Raw genomic sequence first — 13,800 nt, forward strand, 5'->3', positions numbered from 1 at the left:
CACTACACAGCACACACATTGAGGATAAAGGCACTTTTCTCTTTGCTCCAGAATAAGCAGGCTCTACCATGTGATTGTGTTTATTTGTAGCACTTGTGATCTACAGTCCACCACAAAAACATATAAATAGCCAACTGTGCCACAGGCAACTCCAGGGCGCTTCCTCCTCTGAGTTCTGAGACAGACCAAGCCGAATATCAAGGTGGCGAATGGATCGACAAGCTGTGCAGCACCTAGATAATAGAATGTTATTGTATATTTAAACCCAACCCAAAGAAGGAATAAAACTCTTATACATGAAGCAAGATGGCTGAATCTTGAAGACATTAGAGGAATTAGGCCAGAAGGAAAAAGACAAGCCCATGATCCAGGTAATAGGAATCACCTGGAGCGGTCAGGCTCCTAGAGAGGTGATTGGTCGTCATGGAATCTGTAGGGAGGAGACTGAACGTGATTGAAAAGGGAAATAGTTGGAAACGCTTTAGAAATGGATTGCCGTGACAATCATACGGCAGAGTGGCTATCCTTAATGCCACTGTTTGCGTATCTAAAAGTGGCTGAAATCATAAATCCTACATAATGTTTACTTTACACAATCCTAATAAGATACACATTTTCAGACTCTTGTCATATCCGAGGCAATAGGAATGTATACAGATTAGTGAAAATCTACTACAGATCTATCTGACAAAGAAGGGTTATGTGCAGAAATTTCTGGGAAGAAAGTGGCCATGTCAGCCCATGCTGAAAATTTGCACCTGGGAAAGCCTTCTCTCTGTGCTGCTCTCCTGAAGTCAAGCTCTCTGTACTCCTCTCACATAGGTGAGAGGTGAAGCAATGTGGGTGCTAGTGGTCAGCCTGCTGTCAGATCTTTAACCCAGCCCTGGGGACCTGCCCTGTGCTGCCCTGTTCCACACTCCCCCTTGGCTAGACCTATTTTCAGCCTGTAAATGAATCATCTTCCCACCTTGTCATGAAATATACAGGATGGTGTCAGTATTGGCAAAGAGATCAGGGCTTCCCGTCTACCTAGCTTCTACGGACATGAGTGAGATGGGTCCAGGGGGTACTTTCACCAAGAAGGATGGACTGTACCTGCAACTGTTGTTTTCTCAATTTCTGTAGATTTGTGTAGATCAAGCACACTGTCGAGTGTTTAAGGGTGAGAGAAAATAGCAGGATAGAATCGGCAACATTTCCCTGAGGAAAGGATGAATTTTTTTCAATATGGAAAATAAAATGCTAACCAAAAATAACTAAGTATTGGAAAGAATGTCCTGCAGAATAAGCTTACCAATATCCCAAGAATCTCATCTCAGAAACACTGGGCCCACCCAGAGCAACTGCTCCTTCCACTGGAGGAAGTGAGCAGAGGGAGAATTCGTGCTGTATGTGGTTCTGGAAGAAAAAAAAAAGTTGATGTTGGCATTCAACTAGCTTTCTTTGGAAGAGTTTCCATGGAAAAATGTCTGTAGGGGCCGCAGCCAGTCCACTGTGCTTGCAGCCTGACTGCAGGGTCTGTCAGGGAGCGAGCGAGGAAGTGGGTGCTATCCTGAGCCTCGTTCTCAGGGTGGACCTTTAGCCCTCCATGGAAAGATTTTTCTTTTCACTTCCATGATTTAGTTTATAGGAGATAACAAAGCACACAAGAAGACTTAGAAAATTGTGTTACCCATGTCTGGCTTCAGTAATGTCACTTTCTACTCATTGTTTTTATTGTTTGTGGTTGTTTGGGGTTTTTTGTTTTGTTTTGTTTTTGACTTTATAAAAACAGTGGAGCCATGAATAACAAGTACAATTTAAATAGTTCTCTTTTTTGTCTAAAAGTCTATCTATGTTTCTATCTGGTGAGTTCTTGCTTGGATTATCTAATGTAATAGTGACCAACTACATATGGCTATGGCTAAAATGAAATCAGACGTAAACGTTGGTTTGTTTGTTTGCTCACTGATCTTACATTAGAGTACCCAGTGTAGCTTTTAGAAACCATATTAAAAGGCGCATGTATAAAAATTTTCATCAGTAGTACCTGATATTATTATAGTCCTTACGAAGCTGTGCAGACTCTTTTTAAAGACTTATTCATCTTGGGCTCTATACTATGGTGGTCTTACAGTGATCACGTGGTCTTACAGTGATACATGTGGTCTTACAGTGATACATGTGGTCATACAGTGATCATGTGGTCATACAGTGATCGTGTGGTTGTACAGTGATCATATGGTCATACAGTGATACATGTCGTTCAGTGATAGGAGGGAACCAAGTCTACACCAACAAAGCTGGCACCTGTTGAAAGGACCTGGGATGGTCCATATTCTCCTTCTAAGAACATCGATAAGGTGTTTGAACCTCACTGACGTATGCACTTTGGTTTGGGTTTTTGTATTCTCTAGAGCAGAAGCCTATGATCGTGCCTGGACAATATCAGGATTGTGAGTGGGTGATCCTCCGGAAGGGGGACACTTTCTTAGATCATCCTGGTTCATCTCCCTCGGGCAATAATCCTCATCTACATTTGCATGTCCTGTCAATCATTGAGACAAACACCAGACAGAAGCAAGTGGAGAGAGGGAAGATATATTTGGATGGCAGATTCAGAGGATTTCATCGTCATAGCATAGAGAAGCAGCTAAGCTGGTGGAAGAGCATGTATCCGGTCATAATCATCCCATGACAGATCAGGACACACCATGGGGGGTGGGGATGTTTTCAAAAGCCTTTCCCTAGAGGCCTCCTTCTCCCTCTTCTTCCACATCCCGTGACCCCCGAAATAGTGTGAAACCAACACTTAAAATTCAAGCATGTAGGTAACATTTCAAATTCAAGCCTCAAATTCAAGCCATACTGACATTGAGGAATCATCTAGAAAGTTTCTAATCCAGCAGAAGCCTGGGCCCCATCTCCAGACATGCTTTTCTTTTTTTTTTCCTTCCTTTTTTCTTTTTTTCTTTTTTTCCGGAGCTGGGGACCGAACCCAGGGCCTTGCGCTTGCTAGGCAAGCGCTCTACCACTGAGCTAAATCCCCAACCCATCTCCAGACATGCTAAACTGACAGCTTTGTGTGCAGCCAAAATCATGAGATATTTCCCAATATACCAGAACTGCAGTGAGGCTGAAAGCCAGCTCTCTGGGGCCTGGCCTTGGCACCTTAGACCTCTCCCCAGGGTCTGAGCCTTTGGGTCAGCTACAGGTAGCTGGTGAATGACTGAGCACTGTGGAAGGAAGCAGACAATGGAGGCTTGATTCGGCCATCTTACAGATGAGATATGTGTCTGTGAATAAGCCACTGCACACCTGAGCGGCTTACCAATTGGGAGGGATGGCTGTCTATAGCCTTCAAGCTCTTGCCATCTGAGCTAGCGGCTTCTATAGGAGCTGAGAAAATGCAAGTCTTCCTTCCTAAACCGTGGGAGAAAAACCTTTTCTCTCTTGACAGTACAGCCTGTTCTTTTACACCTAGTATTCCTCCAACAGTCCTGAACCAGCCCTAACCAGATCCCTGCTTGTTTAGAGATACAGTAGTTGGCAATTTCATACACAGAACCAAGATTATTTATGAAAGTCTGTGTGAATCCACATAGGCTGTACCTGGCCTCAGCTCCTGTTTATTCTTTGTGTAGCCACTTCAGTAGTTTCTAAACGTGATCCGTGAAGTCACCCTAACGGGCACTATGGTGACAGTGACATACATCACTCTAATCTGATAATGACTTGAGTTTCTTCCCCTTGTCTCTTGCTGGAGTGGGCTGGCACTATTAGAGCCTACCTCCGACTCCTAATGGGTCCATGCTTCAAAGTGATGTTAAAAGTGAAGCCCACCTGCTTGGTCCATCAGAGACAGTGATGGGAACGCGCCCTTCAAGGTGACAATGTTTGTGACAGCAGGCGGAGGGGCAAGTGTGCTCACAGGCGAAGAAAAGAAATGTGCTATCATTTGGTTTGTAGGCTTCATCACTGAAACTGCTTATGGCTTCACATTGCCCATGAATCACCCTGTAAGGGCCTTAGAATAAGAGAGCGCTTGCCAGCCTGCACTTGACTCCAATGTTACAGATATTTCACTTCCTCTATGTCTGTCAGTCTCTGCTTTTAATCCATCTTCAAGCATCCAAGCGTCTTCCTTCAGAGACCCCTTCAGGCCCCCCAGGGAGGCAGCTTCAGCCTCAGAGCACAGTACCAAGGCCTCAGGAGCTCATTCCTGTCACTCCCACCAATCCTCCACCATAGCTCAGTCAACCGAACTGCCAGGAGCAGCCACCCATCCCGGACGCTTCTCACATTGGCCCTTCCTTTCCTCGGTCTTGGAAACCCGCCAGTCCAAAGATGCCCAATAAATGTTTAGCCAGAGACATATATCAGGGGACAGATGCCTAGGAAACATATTCTCAGAGATAATTATCCAGGGATATGGATGTTCGATAGATAGAATCCCAGAAACCTATCCAAACACAGATGGAATGTAAAATTTTATAGTACCACAATAGAGGGGAAAAATTAATCAAATGAAATAATTCCAACAGTGGGTTCTAAGGAGCTCCAAAGATACACCAATCTGTGGATGGTTCAGTCTCTTATATTAAACAACTCAGTGTTCCCATAAACCCATGTTGTTTCCCACACACATCACTGTACTGGTCAGTCTAATACTGCCCAGTACGATGTATGTGCTGTCAAATAGTTGCTGTGTTGTATAGTTTAGGGGGCAGTGACAGGAGAAAGCAGGTACACATTTGGCTACACATGTGGGATTCTCTAAATATTTTCTACCTGTGGCTTGTATAGAGATTTAGAGGGCCAATTCAGCATTTTCCAATATCAAGGTCACCAATGGAAAATCCATTATAGTTGTTCTTAATAATTCTTGTAAATCCAGTACATATTATTTTATGCTATGTCTCTATCTGGACTGGAACAGGTCAAGAGCTCAGCATCAGGTGAAAGTGATGCTTCTGGCATGGGGCACAATATATTTCTAGCCCCTTCTACACCAGACTGATCCCAACTCTCCTCTTAAGCCACAGGCCATGAGCCCTTCTGTAAAGCAAGCCACTTGTAACTTCTGTTCAAATTCCAGGCTTTGCTCCAGACCAATTAGATCTGAACTTCCCTCAGATCCAGATTCTAATGTTCAGGGAATCTGTGTACTGATCTCCCTGAATTATTCATTTGCAACCAGGACTCTGACCTAGGCTGGCCTGAGACATTATCTCTCCCAGCTTAGGAGTTATGAGCTTAGGCTATTAGCTTAGGAGCTGTGAGTGGAGTAGAAACATAATACAGATATGTGGATGACAGTATTTTCACTATAAGGGATGATGAAACAAGCAGGACCCAGTGTGGGGGACCTGCTCATTGAAAAGGGAATAAGAAGGGTGTGTCTTCTCCAGCTATGCTGACAAGGTGGGGTACCCCAGGGACATTCTGTGCTCATCAGCTCTAATACTATGGTAAGCAAGCAGTTCCTACATTGGATAATTTTCAGCAACAGTTTTTGTTTCCTTTGGGTGCCTGGGCTCTGGAGGCTTTGCAGAGCACAGTGTGGTTGGACAACTCGGCTTCTTAGCCCAGGTTTGTGGCTGGTCTTTGGTTCACCCTGCTGTGTGCTTCTCTCTGGAACCTGCAGGGCATCTCGTCAGGTTCTTACAGTGGCGGTGGCAGATGTCTAAGATACAAAAGAAAACACCCATAGCACCTTGGGCTAGGCATTCTTTTTTTTTTTTTTTGGTTCTTTTTTTCGGAGCTGGGGACCGAACCCAGGGCCTTGCGCTTCCTAGGTAAGCGCTCTACCACTGAGCTAAATCCCCAGCCCCTGGGCTAGGCATTCTTACAGTAACTATTTTTAATGTCCCATTAATCAATCAAGTCACTTGTATGATCCCAATAGCTGAGTGGGGAAGTCCCCTGGGAACCAATGAAGGGCAAAAGAGGATTGTAGGAGCCAGTCACCCACTACTTACACACAGAAAGATGCTGGGCTGGATGGCTTTTGTATGGAAGATTGACACAGTGGCATTTGAGTGACATTTCCCTGTGCACACTTGGCCCGGTGTGTGCATGTCTCTACTGTCCTTCTCCTTGGTCCATAGTGCTCGAAAGTTAACCATGTGTCATCCCTGAGTTTTTGGTTGGTCCCCACTTCCTCTACTCTGATTTTTTAAACTGTTTTGTTTTGTTTTTGTTTGTTTAATCCCTTTGCTTGGCTGCTTTCATCACAGGCTATACTTAGAGTACTACATGTTCAACTACTATTCTCTTTCCTAGATGCCCTGTGTGAGCACTACTGAGACCCATCTTGTTTATGACTGAATCTACAAGTCCAGTCTAGGTGACATACACATTATAGACCCATAATAAACGTTGAACCAGCTGAGTTAACTTTTCCTAGGAAGGATAGCGAGTTTAAAGGCATATGTTAGATTTTTGTTTGAAGCCAGGCATCCCTAAATCATATATCCTGTCAAAGGCTCAGTTTCCCCCTCTGTAAACTCCATTTTAGGAAGTGATGTTTCCTAATCTAGGTTTTATGAACCAACTGGCATAAAAGCCTTCGGGTCTAGTCGCATCATAAATCCTAAATACAGATAGGCTGGGTCCGTACGACAGGAATATAAAGAATCAAACTGGAGTGAAACAAAGAAATTTCATTTCTTTCACCTTCCAATGTTCTTCTCTTAGCAACTAGGGGACTAGTCAAAGTCATTTTCAATTACTGTACCACTCAAAGACTTGAGAGAATGAAGAACATTTAAAAGTCATTGCATTTCATGAGCATCAGACTAATGGGAGCACAAAGCCAGGCCAACCTCCATCCACAGTCACAGAAGGTAAGGGTACCTTGGTTGCCAGCAGTGACTGTGCCGTAAGATCACACTGTGTGTGCTCGCTACTCTACCATGTACTTATGACATACATGGAACCAAGAACACTTAACTATAGGGTGTGTTTTCTTTCTTCTATTTTTTAACCTTGTAGTATGATTGTCTTTCTTTTTTCTCTTATATCTTAAAGTTTTTTTACTGCCAAATTTTTTAAATGTTTTATTGGATAGTTTATGTATTTACATTTCAAACGTTATCCCCTTTCCCAGTTTCCCCTTTGGAACCCCCATCTCTTATCCCCCATTCCCCCATCCCCCTGCTTCTATGAGGGTGCTCCCCCTCCTACCCACTCACTCCACCTCACAGCCTTGGCTTTCCCCTACAGTGGGGAAATTGAGCTTTCACAGGACCAAGGGCTTCTCCTATTGATGCCAGACAATGCCACCCTCTGCTACATATGTGTCTGGACCCAAGAATTGCTCCATGTGTACTCTTTGGTTGGTGGTTTAGTCCCTGGGAGCTCTGGGAGGGACTGGTCGGTTGATATTGTTGTTCCTCCTATGGGGTTGCAAACCCCTTCAGCTCCTTCACTCCCTTCTCTAACTCCTCCATTGGGGTCCCAGAGCTCAGTCCAATGGTTGACTGTGAGCCTCCAACTTTGTATTTGTCAGACTCTGGCAAAGCCTGTAAAGAGACAGCTATATCAGGCCCCTGTGAGCAAGCACTTCTTGGCATCTGCAGTAGTGTCTGGGTTTGGTGTTTGTATATGGGATGGATCCCCAGGTGGGGTAGTCTCTAGACGGCCTTTCCTTCAGTCTCTGCTCCAGACTTTGTCCCTATTTCCTTTAGACAGGAGCCCTTCTGGATTAAGAATTTGGAGATGAGTGGATGGTCCCATCCCCCAACTGGGGGTCTTGCCTAACCTCTGGATATGGTCTCTACAGGTTCTCCCTCCTGTTTGTTGGGCATTTCAGCTAATCTCATCCCCAGTGGGTCCAGGAAGACTCTTGCGTTCCTGGCGTCTGGGACTTGCTGGCGTCTACCCTGTTCCCCATCACCTACATACTTCTGTTCAAATTCCTGACCCTCTGTATATCATCCCAGTCTCCTCCCAAACCTGATCATGCCCCCTCTTTCTCCTCCCCCTCATATCTTCCTCCCAAGTCCATCCCACCCTCTATTTCTGTGAGTGTTTTGCTCCTCCTTCTAAGAAGGTCTTAAACATCCACATTTTGATCTTCCTTCTTCTTGAGCTTCACATGGTCTGTGAATTGTATCTTGGGTATTCCAAGCTTTTGAGCTAATATCCACTTATCAGTGAGTGCATACTATATACATGCTTTTGTGACTGGGTTACCTCACTCAGGATGATATTTTCTAGTTCTATCCATTTGCCTAAGAATTTCATGAGGTCATTGTTTTTAATAGCTGCGTAGTTAGTTCATTATATAAATGTACCACACTTTCTGTATCCATTCCTCTGTTGAAGGACATCTGGGTTCTTTCCAGCTTCTGGCTATTATAAATTATAAATAAGGCTGCTTATGAAGCTAGTGGAGCATGTGCCCTTGTTATATGTTGGTGCATCTTTGGGGTATATGTCCAGGAGTGGTATAGCTGGGCCCTCAGGTAGTACTATGTCCAATTTTCTGAGGAACCAATAGACTGATTTCCAGAATGGTTTTACAAGCTTGCAGTTCCACCAGTAATGGAGGAATGTTCCTTTTTCTCCACATCCTCACCAGCATCTGCTGTCACCTGAGTTTTTGATCTTAACTATTCTTGTGAGGTAAAATCTCAGGGCCATTTTGATTTGCATTTCCCTGATGACTAAGGATGTTGAACATTTCTTTAGGTGCTTCTCAGTCATTTGATATTCCTCAGCTGAGAACTATTTGTTTATGTCTGTACCTCATTTTTAATAGGGTTATGTGGTTTTCTGGAGTCTAACTTCTTGAGTTCTTTGTATTTATTAGATATTAGCCCTCTATAGGATTCGTAAAGATCTTTTCCCAATCTGTTGGTTGCAGTTTTGTCCTAATGACAGTGTCCTTTGCCTTACAGAACCTTTGTAGTTTTATGAGGTCCCGTTTGTCAATTTCTGATCTTAGAGCATAAGCCATTGGTGTTCTGTTCAGGAAGTTTTCCCCAGTGCTCATGTGTTCAAGGCTTTTCCCCATTTTCTCTTCTATTAGATTCAGTGTATCTGGTTTCAAGTGGAGGTTCTTGATCCACTTGGACTTGAGTTTTGTACAGGGCAATAAGAATGGATCTATTTGCATTCTTCTATATGCTGACCACCAATTAAACCAGCACCATTTGTTGAAAATGCTGTCTTTTTCCCACTGAATGGTTTTAGCCTCTTTGTCAAAGATCAAGTGACCATAAGTGTGTGGATTTGTTTCTGAGTCTCCAATTCTATCCCATTGATCTACCTGCCTGTCATTGTACCAATACCATACAGTTTTTATGACTATTGCTCTTTGATACAGCTTGAGTTCAGGGATGATGATTTCCCTAGAAGTTCTTTTATTGTTGGGAATAGTTTTTGGTATCCTGGGTTTTTGGTTATTTCAAATGAATTTGCAAATTGCTATTTCTAACTCTATGAAGAATTGAGTGGGAATTTTGATGGGGATTGCATTGAATCTGTAGATTGGTTTCAGCAAGATGGCCATTTTTACTATATTAGTCCAGCCAATCCATGAGCATGGGAGATCTTTCCATCTTCTGAGTTCTTCATAGATTTCTTTCTTCAGAGACTTGAAATTCTTGTCATACAGATCTTTCACTTGCTTGCTTAGAGTCACCCCAAGATATTTTATATTATTTGTGACTATTGTGAAGGGTGTTAGTTCCCTAATTTCTTTGTAAGCCTGTTTATCCTTTGAGTAGAGGAAGGCTATTGTTTTTTTTTAGTTAATTTTATATCCAGTCACTTTGCTGAAGTTGATTGTCAGGTTTAGGAGTTCTCTGGTGGAACTTTTGGGGTCACTTAAATATGCTATCATATGATCTGCAAATAGTGAATAAGGTGTGTTTTGGCTGCAGTTGTCATGGCAGATATCTCTTTAACTGGAAACATAAGCCCCTCCCCCCATCCAACCCTGGCTGTCTCTTCCAGAGGATAAGCACTGGGAGAGTGAATGAGAAATCAGGAAGATGAATGAACACATACTCTGATACTCTGACAACTGAAGAAAACACACTGTGCCTGTGTTCAGGGTGAGTAGCAATGATCACGGAGAGCCAAATAGAAGGACAGCCCTGGGGACAGTGTGGTGGAGTTGGTGAACTCATTCCCTTGCAGTACAAAGGCTTTGAACTTCTAGGCATGAGTGCAGAGGAAAAATTGCAGGTGATGAGGGATTAGCTGAGCTCACTATGCAGGGGAAGGACAGGCAGATGAGTCTGTGAGCAGTCACTTTGGAAATGAGGTCTCAGACACTCTTGGCCCTGCAATATCATCTGATTCACTCAGAGACCACCTGTGAGCCCTTGAGAAGGGGCTAATGTCTCCACGAGGTAAGGAACCCAAAATACTCAGCAAAACAGAACAAACTAAAAAGCACATAAATTGACTAGGAATAGGCAGTAGACCAAGATAGACAGTTCAAAAGAAGTCAAATAGCCAATGATCTGACAGAAAAATGTTCCAGTCACTCAGCATTAGTACAAAGAGCCTTCCCCTCCCCCAGCAAGAATAGTCACCATCAACAAATACATGGAAAGCACCGCTGTGAGGGTGTGGACAGATGGGCAGCCGTGCACACTGCTGGTGGGATTTTCGGTTAGAACAGCTCTAGAAATCAGAATAGTGGCTCCTCAACAAAAACTGAAACTCTACCAGCTACATTATCCATCAATCACTCTAGCCCAGACGTGCTCAACTTTCCTAATGCTGGGACCCTGTAATACACTTCCTCATGTTGTGGTGACCCTAACCAGAAGATTGTTTTGGTTGCTATTTTATAGCTTCAATCTTGCTATTGCTATGAGTTATAATGTAAATCTTTTTTTTTTAAGATAGAGGTTTGCTAAAGGGGTCATGAGCAACAGGTTTAAATATGCTGCCCTGGTTAGCATATGTCCAAAGGTAGTGGGATTGGTGCATAAAGAAGCACCTGTTTTTCTGGGCTCAGTGTAGACTCTCCCCATGCTAAGGCATGGAAGCGGTCTAAGTGAACATCAGCCAGGGAGTACTTAAGCACATGTGGTACATGTGCGGGATAGAATGTGTTCCACCAAAGAATGAAGTCCTGTTGTTTGCAGTGCTGGATCTGGAGATTGTCATCATGCCAAGTGACATAATCCTGGTGCAGAAAGACAAGTATCCCATGACCTCACCCATATGTGAGACCGAAGGAAACTTGCCTCACAGATGTTGAGGGCAGAATGTGGTAATGTAACTAAGGGGGTGGAGGACAGGAGAGCGGAGGAAAGGTAGATCAATGGGAGCATTCAGACAAGAAGAAAATTGTGGTGTGTAACTTGGTAGGCAGCTGATTGAGAAAAAGGTGACACACAGACTGTGTTCAAAGGCCAAGAGAAAGTACTGGGGACATTTTCACTGAGAAGAAATGATAAATATTTGAAGAGACAAACAAGCTTACTCTTATTTGAGTCTTACATGAGATTTATGTATTAAAATATTGTAATGACACCCGCTAATATGCACAATCCCCTTTATAATAGATCAGCTTGAAAGCCAAAAAGCAAGCTACTCAATTATAGAAGCTGAGCAAAATCCACACAAACTCCACTATAAGTCAGAATGAAAATGAATGTCCACAGAAGGCATTGCTGCAGTGCTCAGAGAACCATGATTCCTGGGGAGCAGGCTGCAAAGTGCAGGGGCCTTAGGAGGCCCTTGGGGGCCTGGTGTAAAATGGCCAAGGCTCGGGACACTAAGTTTATATGACACCAAAGACTGCCAGTCTCCTGACTTTTTTGTGCCATTCTTTTCCTGGTGTTTTTATTAATGGGTGCCCCCTCCCCCTGCACAGTGTCATATTCTGGGGACTTAAATCCCCACTTGCAGCAGGGATGAAAGGTGGAACCAGTAACAAATGAAAGGATTATGAGGACAAAGTCTCACAATGGGTCATGATCGCTATCACCGGTTCACCGTATAGAAGGCAGCCCAGCCCCCCTGGCTCTATCCTATGTACACGCCTTCTTTTTTTTTTTTAATTTATTTAATACTTAATAATAATTCTTTGGTTTCCAGGCAAGCATCCCCCTCCCCCTCCCCTTCCTTATGGGTGTTCCCCTCCCAACCCTCCCCCCATTGCCGCCCTCCCCCCAACAGTCTAGTTCACTGGGGGTTCAGTCTTAGCAGGACCCAGGGCTTCCCCTTCCACTGGTGCTCTTACTAGGATATTCATTGCTACCTATGAGGTCAGAGTCCAGGGTCAGTCCATGTATAGTCGTTAGGTAGTGGCTTAGTCCCTGGAAGCTCTGGTTGCTTGGCATTGTTGTACATATGGGGTCTCGAGCCCCTTCAAGCTCTTCTAGTTCTTTCTCTGATTCCTTCAACGGGGGTCCTATTCTCAGTTCAGTGGTTTGCTGCTGGCATTCGCCTCTGTATTTGCTGTATTCTGGCTGTGTCTCTCAGGAGCCATCTACATCCGGCCCCTGTCGGTCTGCACTTCTTTGCTTCATCCATCTTGTCTAATTGGGTGGCTGTATATGTATGGGCCACATGTGGGGCAGGCTCTGAATGGGAGTTCCTTCAGTCTCTGTTTTAATCTTTGCCTCTCTCTTCCCTGCCAAGGGTATTCTTGTTCCCCTTTTAGAGAAGGAGTGAAGCATTCACATTTTGATCATCTGTCTTGAGTTTCATTTGTTCTAGGCATCTAGGGTAATTCAAGCATTTGGGCTAATAGCCACTTATCAGTGAGTGCATACCATGTATGTCTTTCTGTGATTGGGTTAGCTCACTCAGGATGATATTTTCCAGTTCCAACCATTGCCTATGAATTTCATAAAGCCGTTGTTTTTGATAGCTGAGTAATATTCCATTGTGTAGATGTACCACATTTTCTGTATCCATTCCTCTGTTGAAGGGCATCTGGGTTCTTTCCAGCTTCTGGCTATTATAAATAAGGCTGCGATGAACATAGTGGAGCACGTGTCTTTTTTATATGTTGGGGCATCTTTTGGGTATATGCCCAAGAGAGGTATAGCTGGGTCCTCAGGCAGTTCAATGTCCAATTTTCTTTTTTTTTTTTTTTTATTAACTTGAGTATTTCTTATATACATTTCGAGTGTTATTCCCTTTCCCGGTTTCCGGGCAAACATCCCCCTCCCCCCTCCCCTTCCTTATGGGTGTTCCCCTCCCAACCCTCCCCCCATTGCCGCCCTCCCCCCACCAGTCTAGTTCACTGGGGGTTCAGTCTTAGCAGGACCCAGGGCTTCCCCTTCCACTGGTGCTCTTACTAGGATATTCATTGCTACCTATGGGGTCAGAGTCCAGGGTCAGTCCATGTATAGTCTTTAGGTAGTGGCTTAGTCCCTGGAAGCTCTGGTTGCTTGGCATTGTTGTACTTTTGGGGTCTCGAGCCCCTTCAAGCTCTTCCAGTTCTTTCTCTGATTCCTTCAACAGGGGACCTATTCTCAGTTCAGTGGATTGCTGCTGGCATTCGCCTCTGTATTTGCTGTATTCTGGCTGTGTCTCTCAGGAGCGATCTACATCCGGCTCCTGTCAAGGAACCTCCAGACTGATTTCCAGAGAGGTTGTCCAGTCTGCAATCCCACCAACAATGGAGGAGTGTTCCTCTTTCTCTGCATCCTCACCAGCATCTGCCATCACCTGAGTTTTTTATCTTAGCCATTATGACTGGTGTGAGGTGAAATCTCAGGGTTGTTTTGATTTGCATTTCCCTCCAACTTCCATACTCTACAGTGTGGCACACAGAGGAGACCCCCACCAGACACAGCCTCTCACCTTTAACTTCACAGCTCCAAAGGTGCTCAC

General features: G+C 44.2%; 1 protein-coding gene across 1 annotated transcript in view; it reads left to right on the top strand.

Moving 5' to 3' along the window:
- Positions 1–13,800, top strand: part of Rarb (retinoic acid receptor, beta) — a 644,731-nt gene that overhangs the window by 357,148 nt on the left and 273,783 nt on the right. The gene's annotated exons all lie outside the window — the stretch shown is intronic.

This window comes from Rattus norvegicus, chromosome 15 (assembly GCF_021556685.1).
Source record: "Rattus norvegicus strain SHRSP/BbbUtx chromosome 15, alternate assembly SHRSP_T2T, whole genome shotgun sequence".
Taxonomy (NCBI): Eukaryota; Metazoa; Chordata; class Mammalia; order Rodentia; family Muridae; genus Rattus; species Rattus norvegicus.